Genomic DNA, 17,475 nt, shown 5'->3' on the forward strand with positions numbered 1-17,475 from the left:
TCCAGTAAAGACCACTGGTGCAACCAGCAAATACTATTGAACGTTTCGTATGCAACAACACGAACAAGTTCCCTTTAAAGACAATCATCAACCTTTCCATGGATCACAGTTCTGCCAAACGCAAAGAAGATAGAAGTGCCAGGTACAACAACTTTTTATTATGGTTCTACACCTTTCCACATTATTGTGATACTGATTTACAACAATAGTAACAGTGACCGTATTGAAATTTTCCTTAGTGCACGCTCCGGAACGTTCAGATTATTTGAACACTAAAAGATGGGAGTATGAACGACCGTGTGGCATCAAAGAAAAATTTTGTATGTAAACAGTTATCGGTTACTATATGTGTGTGTTTTTTCTATGGAAGGTTTGAGTGCTACAGTTTATGTACGACCAAAACACTAAGTCTCTCTTATGTGGGACAAGTGTAAGAATCAGCCCGACAGTTAGATTTGTTTTCGTAGAGACCGTTATCCACTATTTCTCAGCTCAAGGTTCACTAAGGATCACAGGCTTAAAAGGAACCGGCTAGTGTCGCAGGATCAGCAGACCGGAGTCACCCTGGTCAGGTTCCCTACCGCTTCAGGGAGGTTAGCCACCCGCAACGAAGTGTGAGCTCTGTGCATCCTCTGGCTCTGGCTGCAAAGCATCGTCTAAGCATCGCTGACTTTTATGTGCGCTTATCCAAGTTATTACCTCATAAACCAACGTTGGGTTGACTCATCACTAGGAGGCTTATTCACCCTTTTCAAAACTAACTCCTTGAGCAGATTGTGAGAAAGCTTACTCCGGTTTCAGTTGACTGAGGGATTTTAATCATTGCACGGTCTTCGTTTGCTTCCCGATAATCCTTTTGATGGAGGTCACCGTGTGGTTGTCGGAAACGTGGGCGGTAGATGAGATAATCAAGGCTTACTAAGTTGTAAATTTATCGATGGCGCGAGTCATACAGACGATACGAGCTTGTATAAAAAAAATCACGGACACGACCAAAAACATCGTATTATTATTGGAGGCCTGAAAATGAAGAGAAACATTTTTCCTAGGAAAGGAAAAAGCTATCAACGACAGTTAGAGGCGCCTGCGCACCTCATCGCACCTTTCGCAGCGACGTCCTAGAAGCTTCAAAATTTTAACCTATGCGCAACTTCTGACCGAAAGGTAAATTAGGCCAAAGTCTTTTGTTTATCGGTTCGACTTAGAAGCAAAGTCTGAGATGTTAAATAATATTGGGGATGTTGACCCCGTATCTTTTGAGCAATAATCGCGTTAAAATTATATGATGTCTTTTTGTACTAAAAAACAATGAACAAAGAGGAAAGCGAGTAATGCGTACATTTTTAAATTACTTAGTTTCAAATTATAAACTTATAATACAGAATGTTCAGGAAGTTACTTAACTGAGTGGGCAATTATTGGTCAGCGTTTAACAGACATTAAAGTCACTTTCTGTGTTATTGATTTTTTCTATTCGATCTATGATGATATATTTAGGCGACGATATTTCTATTAAAACAGAAATCCTCAAAAAAAAATATTTTGATTTCACAATATTTTGAAAAATATTGTGATCGCACCGTCCAACCAAAGTCTAGACGTCCTTCTCTCTTGAATTCCACTTACATTCCTGTATTTTCCTTATTTTTTTTTGCTCTAGAATGAATTCCATCATGCTAGTAAGTACTTATAAAACCGCCAAGCCAAATTTTATATTGGACTGTATACCGTATTGAAGACCCTGTTAATAAAGCAGGCGATAAATTGAGAAGTAGTCGACTAAAACAATTGCATGCCGCGTTGAGTACTCGTATGTACTTTACTATGAGCGATACTAAAGGGTCTTTCATCTTTCAATTAAGACATCGTTAATTCAGTAGATGTTAGTTTTCTATACATGTGTATTGAACATTGGGAGCGGGCCAATAAATGATTAAAATGGTTTACTCTATTATAGTTTATGGTTAACTAGAATGAGGTAAATTCTAATATATAATTATCAGGTTATAATTGAGATTTGTAGAGAAAACAAATTTCCCGACGAAGCAATGGACGGTTCGAAAGCGAATGTTATACGAGGCAGTGAATTTTCTTAATGTTTGTGGTGATTTTAATTAAGGATGCAATTTATTCACCAAAATTAAAAATTAGTTAGGATTGAATACAGCTAAGTTCAGGTTCTCAGTTAATTGGAAACAGGTAACTGGACTACCTCAGTTCGAGTTAATATATATCGTTACTGAGAAGAATCGTCGTCAATATGTATACGCCTGTCTGGTACTATCTTCAATGACAAGAGCGAAGTTACCTTTCGAGGCAGAGATCAATCTATTTCAAACGACGACGTCGTTCAGCTAAATTTCCTATTGACATATAATTGAGTTAGTTAGTGTAAACTTTAAAGTGTGGTCAACGGAAAAGAAACTACGCAGGTATCGTATCTGTCGTTTGTACTATGAATAGATGAAAGCACTATCTAACGGCTGAACGGTATTCATTAGAATGACCGTTAGCTGAAAAACGTTGCCTGGACCAAAGGGCTATTAGGCAACGGTTACTATATACGTCCGGTAGGGTTTAATTCGTAGTGGCTAGACGGCTGCGTTGATAAGAGTCAAATCGAGGAAGTTCTGAGCGGAAATGTATGCCCAGAAACCCAAGTGCGGATTCGTGAACGAGACCACGTCAGTCTGTTGGTGATCCAAAGGCTTCGTTGTTCCACTGAAGATCATCGACCGACGCCACGTGTCCTACGTGCAATAGGTATTTGCTCTTTAATTTGCTCGACAAGCAACGACAGCAAGAAAGGCATAAAGGAGAATTGACATTGATTAGTAATGATGCTTTTTTGAGGCCCACGAATCGTTTATCTGGTAAACGTTATCGTTTCACTGTAATATCGAGACATCGGAGGCCGGAAATCGTATTTTGTCTGACTATCGCCCGAATGTATTTATATTTGTCGTTGCGCAGAGGTTCAGAAATTCGACACGTAATGAATAGGCCAAAGCCCGACTGAAAATTGATATAGTCATTGTCGAGTTTGCAGTAACCGCGTCAAAAAAAAATGACAATGCTGATATGACGTCACGGGTAACAAGACGAAGAATCCGTTTAGGCGCAATCGTCCGGCACTATAGGTTTACGTGAATCCTGCAAGGAGTAAGCCAGCATGAAAATCCCTGTCTGTGCAGTGAGAAACCACTAGCTGTATGTTCCGCATATATTTCTATTCAAGAATCATAGATATACGTGTCTGTGTCTGTGTAAGGAAAAATCATGGTGTCACTGCATCAGCCGACCATGTGTGAGGAAAGGGATCAAATCGTCAAGCGTAAAGATTTTGGCAAAGCATCCGTTTTAGCGGCAGGAAAACATTGTATCGATGGATGATATTACATGAAACTATTTCCAGACGACCGAAATTAGAAGGGAGGCAAACTACAATCTTACTTACTACGTAGTGACAATGGCTAAGGTCATCTGCTGATTGGATGCGGAGAGGAAATTTAAGGCGATAGACTGCTTCATTACTCGATACTGATAATAGAGATATAAATAGATACACGATCCGTTTCAGTATAACAGTGTTCAATAAGCAAATTGATTGAATCAATGAGCAACTAAAAGAAGCCGTAATACTCCTTAGTTAGGCATTGTTGATTTAACGATGCCTTAAAACTAGCCCTTTGTTCGGCAGCTAAGAATAGGTTAGGTAAACAGGTAGCCAGAATGAGGATCGTTTGCTCTAACTGTCTCTGTATATGGTCTCTTACAGTAATATAAAGGTATATTCTGATCTGCGTTAGTTGTCGGCTTTTAGCGACGATCTTACCTCGAGCTCGGTTTGAACAGGCAAATTAACACCGAAAATGAAATTAATTAAACACACAAATGAAGACCACCCAGCTCTATACGGCTTGTACTGAATATTTGTATGATAAAGAAAACTGTGCCGCTATTATATTGAACGGCGGGGACCACATACTGGACATATAAATTATTCGGCTCGTTGTTTTGGGTTAATAATGGCTTACAGGACTACACTCTATTGCCACTTAAGCAATACCAGTTTCGTATACGATTTTCTACCCATTCATTGTGAACGTTATCACCGTTAACGTTACACCATGCGGACGGGCGTTTGCTGGTATTAGATCATAGTCAGCGCTAATAAATCGTGTAGAAACTCGATGTACGACCACTAGCTACCAAAGACCAAGTCAGTATCTATGGTCACCCAAGAGAAATTTTCCCAGCCTCTACATGTGTGTGCCTTTTATTATTACAGAAACAACAAGTTACTTGCTCATCGTCATTGAGTCAAATTGTCGTTGCCCGTTCATCCAGCAAATTTAAGTACGAGTATGCATCGAATCTGATAAAAAGATAGGCCACAGGAGGCGAGTACGCAGCAACCTCGACGTACGAAACGTAGGACACTGTGATTTAATTGAATTCGTTTCTTGATTCCAGCGTGAAACAGCCACGGGTATTTGGTAGCCCCTCAGCACAAACCTATAAATATTCGAATTGTGCTATTATATATTTACTAAACGAAACGACTATCCGCGTCACTTCGTAGACAGCCTTCATGTCAATGGGCTCTTTATGAAAGAGGAAGTAGTCATGACTGTGACCGCGGAGAAGGTCTCCGACAGACACTCATATGTAATATATTCCGTATCCTATTAGGTTCTCAGTTGTTTGACGTGTTGTCAACAAACACGGGCTAAAAAAAGCTTTTTTACTTTGCGAGTAGGTACCTTTGCGAGGTAAAAAATCATATGTTATATAATTATAATATGTTTCACCTTTTGCTTCAGATAACGTAACAACAAAGGCATATGTATATATATATACAGATAGATAAACGAGCATAGCTGCGTCTGTCTTACTAAATAGCTAACGTTCATTTTACGACTTCGAAACACGAAGGTAATTTTCAGCGTGGAATTTACTGCCTCGAACCGTACCTGTGTGCCAAAAGACCTTCAGGCCAAACGATGAATAGGCCGGTCAGTACAAATAGTGAAAACGTTGTCGTTACATACTGCGTACGCACTGATCACCTCGTTTTATACCCATATATATATGCGCAAATCGTGTGACCATTGTATCGTAGTACATCTGATGATTACATATTTGATTTACGGATCTACCCATGACAATGATAATAGTTTTAATGCAGATTAAATACATATTGTACCATGCAAATTTATTTGACACTGTTCAGTTATATTGGATTTCTATTGGATTATGTAGCTGTCGCTTTATGTGTGACAGGTCGAATGGGTCTTATCCTTTGATTTCTGAACAGATTTTCCACAATGCTAAAACAAGCAGGAGATAACTAACCAAAAAAAGTATCCCTATGTATATAGAGCGGTGCAAGAGAGGCATGACCTGACATCGTTGTAAATCGAACCTGAACCATTTAGTGTCAAAAGTAAATAGCTTCTGGCCCGAGAAAGAGTGATCATAGCCGAAATCGTTATCAAATATACTTAATATATCCGTTAAAAAGGAAGACTCGATTTTCTCCGATGATGGTTGACCTGAATCGAAGACCACAGTATTGAGCGTTGCAGTCCTCTGTCAGAGTCTGTCAACTGTGCAAGATACGACGAGAGCCGCACAGATAGTCACCTCAATTACGCAAAGTCACTAATAGGCCAAGGGACAAAAACACACCAGGGTTAGCTATGTTCCTGTTCTAACGCATGTGATTTTAAAGATAGGTTTCATCTAAGACTTGTCGTAAAGAATGTAACGGGTACGAGTAGACACCTTTCGCTTGCGTGCTTACCTGATCTTCCGGGCTTACCGGGTGCTTACCGGGATCTTCGAACAAAATCACTGTTTACAATTAAATATCTTTTTTTTTTACTTTTTATGGTCTAACCCATCGGGTTAGACCATCGGGGACTTCTTAATAATATAATTACCCGCTAATAGAGCATTGCGTCTTTGCCCTCGTGTCCGCGCTATATCTACCTAAAAAGGCGCTAACATAACGTTACTAAATGCCAAATGCAAGCCGCGCGCGAAATATAAGGTCGATCAAAGGTAAAATGTAATGTTTGACCGGATACTCGTAAGCGGTTTATAAGGAGGCTTGTTAGCCGACTGACAAGAGTATTTTAGGCCCCCACATACTGGTCCAGCGCATTACTCTCGACTTATCTTCGTCAACAGAACCGAGAGTTGTTTCTCTTGTTCTTTCAGAGTTGTTTATCGTCTAAAGGGCTTGATGGTATGTCCAGGTAGCTGCACGAGAAATTCTACCGAAACCAGTTTATTTCTGAAACCAGACTAATTCCTTCTTTAGCATCGACAGCATCAGTAAATGTTTAGGAAAAACACTCACACTGTAACCTGCATCAAAGTGTAGTACTAATAATAACGACGAAAACAGTTACCACAACTGTGTTTATTATTATTGCTGTTACTAATTTCAACGACAAATCAGCCGATCGATTTCTAAACACTCGCGTTAATTTAATAACAGGAAACAAATCATGCCCATCTTACTCACACATGCACGAAAACATCATAATAAGCACGTATCTTGATGGGTTTACCTATCTAGCTCACGGAGATCAATCTTTCTTTCGTCAATATTTAGTAATAAATTCGCTTGATTAACTCAATTATGAATTCAGTTAATTCCATCTTGCATTTGACACATTCGGTAACCGTCTTTCGTCTGTATTCCGCTTTCCGTGTTCTTTTCGTACTTGCGATGACTTTTGCCCCGTCCTAACCCCAATTAGTTTTCTAAAAGATCGAATGTGATCCATTAAACGAATGTAATTATTAACAGATGTACCGCGCTGATTAGAACAGGTACCCTATTACAAACGGATGTGTTTATGCACATACGGAGCTGTTAGTATTAGGGGTGCAATGACGGTCCGTACACCATGTGATTACGGCGCTGCACATGTATTCTGCTTTGTTCCCTGCAAGTCGGGCTTGGCATGCTCACATCCGCGATCAGTCCCGTCAGCAAAGGGTTTTTTCGAACGTGGGTGCGTGTGCCATACGTGAGAACCGTTACGTATCGGAACTGATATTATTGGTAGTTCTGGTGTCTTCTTTGCCGATTGCGTTTACTGCTAACATCTCAATATCAATTAATTGCATTATCATTGGCGAACCTGATAACTTTTGTTCGTACCTATTAAACTTTCAAGAATATTCGAGTAAAGCTATGGGGAAAAAAGTGCGTAAGAAATATAATGTTAACAAAAAAATTAAGCCGACCTCAACGTCCAAGATATCGACCATAAACATCTGAAAACAGCCGATTTCTTCCGTATAAACGCGCATTTCTTTTCTTCTCAATTCAATTCTATCTCGATAAAGTTCTATTTCTAGACTATATATATAATGACTCAATATGTGACCTACCCCTGTCGCTGCAACATATCTTGTATATTTATGTTATTAGTGTAAAGTACGAACGGTTTGTCATCGTATCTCTTTCCGGTGAACATCCTGATGGCTCAACTTATAGCACAACTTCGTTGTTAAGTTTTAAAAAACGTTCGCACATACTGAGTCGACCTTATTTTTGTACGCCTCGACGCTTGTCGACCCGTGTTCTGCGTAGGGCATTTCGCTTATCCAGTCGCCTTGCGTCGCTCGCTACCGTCGTTTCTACAATCTCAACTAAGCATTTATCAATCGATAGCAATAGTGGCGGCCGCAAAACCGCTAACAGCGACAACGACCAAGAGCTGTATAACGATCATACATAACCGATTGAGTAGGCGACGTACTTTCGGCTAACGTCGCTGTCACCTAATTTAGGGTCGTTGTTGTTAAGGTTGTCGAAACGGCGGCGGCATGAGGCAAGCATCATTATTTATAGGTAGATAACAGCTATTGATAATAACTACTGATTTGATTTTAGGAACGTTCCTAACGAGCAGGTTTCTGACAGACGTTTCCTGTTGTATAGCATGTTACGATGGTAATCTACTCGGTTTTGTGTTCCCTTTGCGTTTTATTGATATATAGAATCATTGCTATTGCTATCTTGAGTAGCAAAACAAGTGTTCATTTTGTATTTACCACAACAAACATAGGAATGAGACAGAGTTAAAGCGGGATTAAATTCGGCTGCCGTACATCACGAATTCATTGATTCGCTTCATGTTATCAGGCCCGAGACGATGCCTACAATAGGACCAAAGTAAACCTGATTGATTATTTACACACGAAAGATACGATCGGCCATAAACATCCGCAATAAACCTCACCGAATAAAAAAATAGCTAGTCACCACGTAAGTCACTAAAAGCAAAAACATAAAAGATCATTCATGGATAACTAGAGTCAATTGAACTGACTGCACCAAGTGCCATCATCAACGTTAATATTCATCACTACGCAGATGCATAGGATCAAATGAGATCACGTTTGGACGTGATCGAATGATTACATTATACAATACAGCTTCGGTCTCTCCTGCGCATTTACGTAGATTCAGTAGCCAGTACGACACCCTTCCTGCGGTACTGCTGGCAGGTTAATTGAAAACCATTATCCTCGTTGAACGCATTGGCGTTTGTGTTTGCTAAAGCAGATGACGCTCATGATGAGCGGCAGTTCGCTTGATCTAGAATCTTACCGATGATACAAACAACGGCTCTACAAAGATTCCTTACTGACGTAGCTGTGATGAGGTATTTCTTACACTCCCAAGCGATTTGCTAACCCAAATATCAGTTAAACCCCACCGCAGATGGATGGCTGTTCCAAACCTGCAAAATCCACCTTGCGCCCACAATGATCTGTTTGCAACACGGAAAAGTCCATGAAATCAGTTCATACATTGTTAATGGTAGTAACTAGTTTTGCGTAAGTTCATTATTTAAACTTTTTCATGTTTACCTCGATATAATCACTAATGCTGCTTTGGAACAACAGTCTGATCAACAACAAAATAGCTTGCGTCCACTGAAATTTCCATACCATATGGTTACGTAGTAAACCTTTAATATAAAGCAAAATTCTACTGTTTTTTTTTTAACTACATAAATCGTCCGTCGCTGAAAGTGTTTTCGTCGTAAATGCCCATTAAGGGAATGTTAATCATTAACCATTGAGGCCGAAGAGATTGATGCGTCATGATCTGAAAAGGCTCCGAAAATATCAGCACGTCACTCGAGCCTTTTCGAAATAGCTAAGGTGATCAGGACATTCGTCAGCCGCAGTTTAAAGGCCAAAGAGCCCCTGGAGGGTGGCCTGAGATCCCTGTTTTTCCAATAGGAAAATGCCGTTAAAGAAACAAAGTAATGCAACAGAACCGTTCTTATTTGCAGTACGTATTACGATGGCGGTCCTAAAAGAAGTGGAATTGGAAACCCCCAGACGAGTCCCCGAAATTGGCGAACAAACCATTATTAAAGAAAGTGTGGAACGAATGCACATGAGGGGAAACTACATGGCTTCCTTCGTAACCATTATCATCCATATCTACGCCACTGTCATATCGTGACTTCTTTCGTGGATCCGATAATACGCCGTACGCTTCATTTAATTCTTTGAACTTTTTTTCCTGGTCGCGTTGTTCGATTTCGGTGGCACGAGCGTGCCGATCTGGGTGGTGTTTAAGGGCCGCCTTCTTATACGCCTTTTTAATTTCGTCCTGATTGGCGTTCCTACCGATGCCGAGAATTTTGTAGTAGTCTTTACGTTTGGATTTTCGCAGCTCGCATTTGGCATTTTCGAGCAGTCTTTTATTTTCGGTAGAGTTATCTTGCCGATAAGCATGCTCGAGGTCTCGTACAGCCTCATCAAACATATCCAACTGTAGGTAGCATTGGGCTCGGCGGACGTACGCTTTGATGTAGTTGGCGTCGAGGGTAATCGCTCTATTGAAGTCCACTAGGGCGTCGTTATAACGTTCCAACCGCATTGAACATTGTGCACGGTTACAGTGTATTTTTGCATTGGTCAGTTTGTTGGTGGGATCGATATTAAGTGCGTTTGAATAAACCGCAAATGCCTCCCGAAACGCTCCTTTTGTGAAGAGATTATTACCCTGTTGTTTTTCCATACGAAGGTTCTTGCACAGTTTAAATAAGCGTGCGGCTTTCGGATGATCCGGAGCCAATCGGGTTACCTGCTGAAAATGCTTCAGCGCTTTGTCAAGGTTGTCCTCAAGGTAGAGTGCCAGGCCACGGATATACCATGCGTCGGCATTCGAAGTATCTAGCCGCATCTGCTCAAGCGCAGCTTCCCTCGCCTCTGTTAGTCGCCCAAGATGCGCTAGACATTCAGCGCGAACTAATTTAAACTTGCCACAACCTGGGGACAAAGCAATTGCATGTTCCATAAAATAAATACATCTCTCGTAGTCACTCGATGCGTAGGCTTTGTTACTTTCGGTAATAATATCTTGAAGCTTTTCGACTGCTTTTTGCTCTTTGGCTAATTCCGTGCTGTTCGGCTCCACTAAGCGCATTCGGGTTAGCGATCGGAGTGCAGCTGAGACGTCTCCAATCAGTTGGTAACATTTAGCTTCGCGTATTAGGGCCCTCACGTTAGATGAGTCATTGGTTAACGCCTTGTGGCAGTCCTTGAGGGCTTCCTGATAATGATTGAGCATTAGATGGCATGCGGCCCTATTATTGTACAGAGTAGCGTTATTCGGACAGAGTTTTATAGCTTCAGAGTATAGTAACAAGGCTTGGATATATTTTTTCTTTTTGTAAAGATCGTTCGCGGCTAATTTACGGTTTTCTGCAAGCCTTGCTTTCGTATAGTCGCTCAGTATCTCTTTGATCACCTGAGGCTCTTCGTCTAGATCCATCTTGACCTCTTCCGAGGCCATCTTTTCAGGTAACCGTAACTCAACTTCGGCCATTGGTATGCCTTAATTCAAAGCGCAGTGGCCTAACAATCACCGAAAAACAATAGCCGAATAACGAGCACTCGAGACGAGAAATCCTGCAAGCATCAATGATCAAGGTACTAGATCGCGTTCAAACATAACCCAGAATCATGCACAAATAAAAACACGGCAGAACGAACGCGATCTGTTATGTATTATATCCTTGATTCATTTACCAGTCAGTGACCAGCTATGGCTTCAAAAGGTCTCTGTACTTTGTTAGCAGAAGTATATGCGCTGTTATAAACTAGAAGCACGAGCATTTGCCGATTCTGTGATCATACTAAATGGTGACGTTGATGATGATAATAATATCGTTGAATATCGGGCATTTACAGCTGATCAGCTGGCCACACTAACTGTACCCCCAGCTCGATTAGGTGCGTGCAGACGAAATTTGCAATCGATTTTTCGAATAACACGAGCTCGCAGAAATCTAGATCGCTGAAAAAAATGAGGCTCAAGTTAGAATAACAGGTAAAGGTTAAGCCAATGGCGTAAAAAAGACTTCGGAGCCCTGAAAGCGATGAGGAGGTGCAGATGTAAAAATTGTTGTCCGCTCTAGCAAAAGCCATTAAATTTACCAAAAGTGAGGTAGAATCATTAGTATTTGCATTGTATGTCAACAGAGTTGAAACAACGAGGCTTGGATCGACTTCTACTTTCGGGAGACACGTACTTCAATTAGTTATATAAAGTTTGGTGTCGACCGACTGTAAAATTTCGTTAACGAGACAGACTGGACAACTTGTGTGAATAAAGAAAGTTATTTATATAGCTCTGGTAAAAAAAAAAAGTCTCATTTTTAGCGTTGCTGTATTTTTTCTTTATAACGCTTGTAGTCTGTCATTGAAGTGCACAATAGTATAATGAGATGTTATGGAGATGGCTAAAAGTGGGACTGAAGTCAATTTTGGTAGAATTGAAGTAAAACGTGTTATTTCGTAATACTGTCGCGAATTTCCATTATATTTTTATTTCCAAAGTCATCAATCAGAATATGCCTATTTAGGCTGGTTCAGGTTAGGTAACTGAATCAACAAATATAGAATGGAACTTAGTGACACGTTTGAATTCCTGAGCCTTATGTACGCCTTATGTTGGAGGCTGGGAGCCGAATGCGAAAACATTAGATTGCATTACGCATTTTGGTAATATACGATGATTCTAAAACGACCTATCGAACCTCATTAATAATTATAGCTTACTTAATTCGGTGAAAAACTTGAACGAAAGGTTTGTGCAGAATAAAACGTCGATGAAGTTACTTGAAAGCGTAACCGTGTCCGAATATATGCTAACGGATGTATCATAAATCCAACCGTTCTATAAAAAACGTGCGATATATAAGTGCACCGACGACATAATGAAAGGCCTGCTGAATTATTTTGATTATTCTGAGACTATCAAGACACTGATGGCTTATTTTGATGACGAGAATATTTTTACTTGTCACGCATGGCAGGACTCAAATTTATTTTTTCTTCTAGTACTAAAATTGGTGAAAAATTTGAGAAGTTTTTTTTCCTAGAGTAATAAATACGCGCTGTATCAGCGCTCGTACATATTTTGAAAACCTTTCACTCAGACATTTCTCAGTTTAGCTTAGTTCATCAGTTAATTGTCATATAATACAGTTCATGAGACATCACTGCTTAATATGGCGTGCTCAGCAAGGCGATACGGTAGCGTTTTCCTTGGCGATCATAAACACTTGAAAAATTCAACGAATCCCCATGTTTTTTCATTTCAAGTAATGAACATATTTATTTTTATAGACACTACCAGAGATTCTCGGATATAAATTATCGGATATGTTTAGGTGAATTTTCTTAATGTACCTTACGCACGAGATCTTATCCTGAAGATGGATCCGCTATAAATTTTGTTATATCGAACGTTAAGGCACCGTGCGCAAATCGTGTACTTCTTGCCTCTTTCACTGGTCAGTTCAAATGACAAGATTATCATTAACCAAATCGGCAAAATTGGTAAACTGAATCAAAGTCTCACCGGTAACAGGGACGACCGATATATGTCTGCTCATCAAAATACTGTTATATATTAAATGAACCTAATAACTGTTTACCTTCTACTTCTAGTTACATGTTTATAATGACAGGAATAATTATTCTTATTAATATCGTTATTAACATCGTTATAATCACTTCCAGTTTGGAAATACGAATTTCAGATTGAGCATTGCCACAAAAAGCGATAATGACGAATTATTTGTTTTTTTTTTCAGACAAAAAGGAAAAGGCGTACTAGGTCGAGCGCATGTGTTGGCCCAGATTGGAGCCTATTCAGAACAGTGTGGCCTTAGAACTATTATATGAAAAGCCCTGATCATGCAAATCATAATGATCGATAGTAGGCTACGGAATATCGACTAGTGAGCAAAACCATAGGAAATAGGAGAAACAAAGGGCTGTTGCTATGTGTACTTCTGTGTTTGCATTCAAGAACGGCAGGTGTACATTTTTAAGAACCACATATTGATGGTAATAGTAATAGCTGACGCAAACAAAATGGCAAAATCGAACAAAATTTCTACTTAGTATAGCAAAGTAGCACGGTGTATATATACGTTACAACTAATCGGATGCAATTACATATATGCGTGAATTTTTTCATGAGGAAACAGTTGACTCCAATAATATTATGTGGATTATTTAGCATTATGTGTTTCAAAAATTTTCGGAATAACACGAATATGTGTTGAACGGTACGCGTCCGGTACGAGTTGATGGTCTAAGGGGCGGGCGGGCGGGCGGTCAGTCACAATTTGCTACTGTCACAGCAGCCGCGCGAATCGACAGACTAGTTACCGCCGCGATCACCTTTACAACAACGTCATTTTCGAACCCCTTTACGACGACTATTAACCATCACTGGCGTCGTCGTCAGCATCATCCATCACGGGTCGGTCGGTCGGTTGGCCGGTCAGCTGGCACGGCTGGTGATTGTGGCAGTCGGTTTGTCGGTAGAGATGCAGTTTCGTTGCTACGGTTTGTTTGACGATGGTTCCTTCCTATGCGTTCTATCTTTTTCGCTTGTTTATTATACGTTTGAGCAAAATCCAAGCGGATATTTCTGTGTGAGCTTGACAAGGCCGCCCGATACAACGAATAACAAAAAGCTATCTAATAACAATAAAAGGCACGCTTACGCTTTCTTATGCTGAAGGTGATCATCGCCGCCACTGTTTCCCTCATCCCCGACGAGCAGTAGCGTTATACTCGTATTGTTGTCATGGATGGCTGTATGTTATCTCACTTTGCCGCGGCTAGTAGCTAAAATAGACGTACGACTACTAGATGATCCTTGACAGAACTTCGACCATTTTCGCTTACCTTTTATGGCTACATAATTATAAATAATCTTAGCGGGGTTAACATTACCGAAATTCGTGAATGATACAGAAATCTATTTGATCAGTTATGAGTTTTTTTTAGTTTGATCACCATTCATACTTAATGGTGCTGCTAATGACAGCCGGTTACTTCACGAACAGGGTCGGACAGAGGTAGGAACGTTAAGGCGATGTATATTCTTTGGGATACGTATCTCCGACTAGTTCAACGAGCTGATTGAGTTTTTTACGTAGATTTCCTCAATGGAAATTGGTATTAATCACGTGCTCTAGAAGGGGGTCAATGTACGCGATTTTACAAAAGCGTCCTTAAGGCAAGCCTATCCCAAATACGCTACAACGTTGCGAAGCGACAAATAGTTTGAATAAAAGCTCTTTAGTCGCGGATCGACCCGCCTATGAACGTGCTGTGTACTTTGAAAACGAGAAGGCGAAATGCTCCAAGCACACGTGAACGCTACGTGTTCACTCAGTGTACATGGCTCGGTTAAGAGGTAGAATGGCTGAATACCTAGGGTAATTGACGTCAGTATTTTATCAGTGGTATTATTTCTAACGTCACTTAACCGTATTGAGGTAACCTGGGAAGATACATAGAAAATGACACTATTCTATAGTGTGATAAATACAAGTGGGACATAAAGGTGCAATGAAACTGGCTCTCATCCCTTGTAAGCTTGCTTGTGGTTTCTTCGCACGGTTCATGGGGGTTGGGGCTGTGTGGCTAGGAGCATACTGCGGATATTGTGTGTGCGGTTCACTCAAACACACGCGCGACGTACTGATACGAATTTTTTAAGCTTTAGCGTTGCGACCCCGGCTGAGTTGATCGGGCACGAAAAATTCGCTCACACTTTGTCTATTGCGTAAGGCTGGTTCAATTACCACCAACTGGGCTAAAAACGTGTTTGAACGCAGAGGTAAACCTTTTGTAGTTGACGTTAGATGTCGCTAGACCACACTGTGGACAAGCAGCGAGCCTATCCTAAGAAAAAATTTCACAATGACATAAAAATTACACAAGAATTACATCAAAATTAACAAGTGCGATGTACCGTTTCCGATCTAGAAATTACCTGTGTCAGCAGCAGATGAGCTCCACCTAACGTTCTTATACAAACGAGCGCGTACAAAAGTGAATTTAGACCTAGCGAGGCATTTCTTCCACCTTTGTTTTCATTTTAACGTTCATTTTTTCTTGTAAACTGCAAATTTATTCATGGAATAACATTTTAAACGTACATTTCATTGGTATCAATACTTCAACTGGATTTATTGTCATTCTATTAGATACAGAAGTTCAGCGGCGCTTGCAAACTTGCTTATTCTCACAGAATCAGCATGGGAAACGTAAATACCGTACACTTTTATATGCCTATTTAGCACAGTCTAAATAGGTAATGCACAATCTTATTGTGATTAGCTGGAAGATACAGAACAGATGCATATATAACACAGCAAACGTTCGAAGAGTAACCACTTTTGGGTATTGCATTGGATTGCTTCTCATCGCCGAATGCTGAATTGGACTTACATTCATTGGAAACCAAGCAACGACTTTAATAGATTTACAATTTTTGTGAATCACTTTAACCATCAAAATATTTGTGATAAAATTTTTCAATGTATTTTTTAATACTACTTTTCCAACAAGAAGTTAAGTTGATAGTCTCATATGTATCTCATCTACAGATCTTCCGCTCCATTTTCCACTTGAGCAAATATCCCAGTTTGGGACCAATGCTAGACAGATGTATTAGCCTAATAGTCTCGCATTACTAAATATGAAAAGCTGTACATCATTTATAGAAATCTATATATAAAGTGATTTTTCATGGGAAATCGCTTGTTGCTATAAACAGCTACTGCTCCACGTCCTTATCCGTATCTTCTATGAAGCGTACATATTTTTGATCCGAAGTCTTTTCTTCAAACACTAGAAATGTTTCTGTCAAACTTTTCCCTCTGTTATTGCGTTTGCCGACAGCTTTCCGTTATCTTGAAAATTGTCATTTGCAATTATGAATTACGCAACGATTAGCTTTTTCAGGTGACGACTTCCAATCGAACTTCATATATCAGCACGTTTTGTTGCAAAATCGATAAGACTAGAGGTCTGCGTAGCCGATATCGGTTGTCCAGTTATAAGCACTATTGAAGAATATGCAGTTTTGTTAATTTTTGGTGTAACCAGCTAAAATATAAAACTAATTATACAAATATTTAACATTGGTCATTGTATAAGTATAGAAAACAGAATGATCTCTTACCACGTAGATATTGTTTCGAGAGTACAGCTAATTGTTGTTTAATTGAGGTGCTTAAATCAATTTTCACTCACTTAAAACGTAACATATAATGCGGGCGTTTGAACACCGAATCCTGACGTCGGCTCAACGTCATTTGATTCGTCTAATGCATTTCCTTTGAAATTTGAATAACACAGTACAAAATAGCAACCCATAGAACATTATTTACTATCGGATGAGCCTGCTCATCAGTATAAATGAAGCCAGTTTTTGTCCATTTTAACGATACGGGGTGTACAATAGCCGTTACGCCGAACGTGTGCGTTTTCGTCTACGGTGCTTAGGTATATCATTAGCACTGCGTTTGCATTAAAGTGAACTAATAAGGCCAGTATTTTTTCTTCCCTGTGCGGTACCTTTTGAAAATCAGAAGCGAATCTATAAGACCTGAAAGTTAGAATAGGATTTAGACTACATAGCCAATTTCTCTCTTTGTAAATGTTTCTAAAAACCTTGAAATGTTTTTATTTCATTATTCGAATTCCTACGCAACAAATACTTTCCTAAGGAAATAAAATACACTAAATAGTCGGTTTTATTGACGTTCAGGCGCGAGCTCAAGGTCCCTCCTATGCTTATAAACAACGTGCAAGTAATATTAAAAATGTGTCCAATTCGAAAATCATCTACACTCGGAACACACGCTTACTCAATACACGTTTGTGGATATCGTTTCTCGCTAACATATGTAGGACGCATTCCAAAAGATTAAACCCAATTTGTTTGATTTCGTGAGAGAGGAATACTTATTAGTATAATTTTTGGTTTTACTTTTTTTTATTGGCTTTGACGCAGCGTCATTAATCGCAGATAAGAATCACCAAAGGGAGCAAAGCAAAGAACATAAGTACCCTCAATCCTAAAGCAGAAAATTGGTCTTC

At 39.8% G+C, this 17,475-nt stretch overlaps 1 pseudogene; it reads right to left on the reverse strand.

The window, feature by feature from the left end:
- Nucleotides 1–9,309: 9,309 nt before the first annotated feature.
- Nucleotides 9,310–11,423, reverse strand: LOC111260693 (dnaJ homolog subfamily C member 7 pseudogene; annotated as a pseudogene).
- Nucleotides 11,424–17,475: the final 6,052 nt, after the last annotated feature.

The sequence above is a fragment of the Varroa jacobsoni genome, unplaced genomic scaffold, assembly GCF_002532875.2.
Source record: "Varroa jacobsoni isolate VJ856 unplaced genomic scaffold, vjacob_1.0 scaffold_48, whole genome shotgun sequence".
NCBI lineage: Eukaryota > Metazoa > Arthropoda > Arachnida > Mesostigmata > Varroidae > Varroa > Varroa jacobsoni.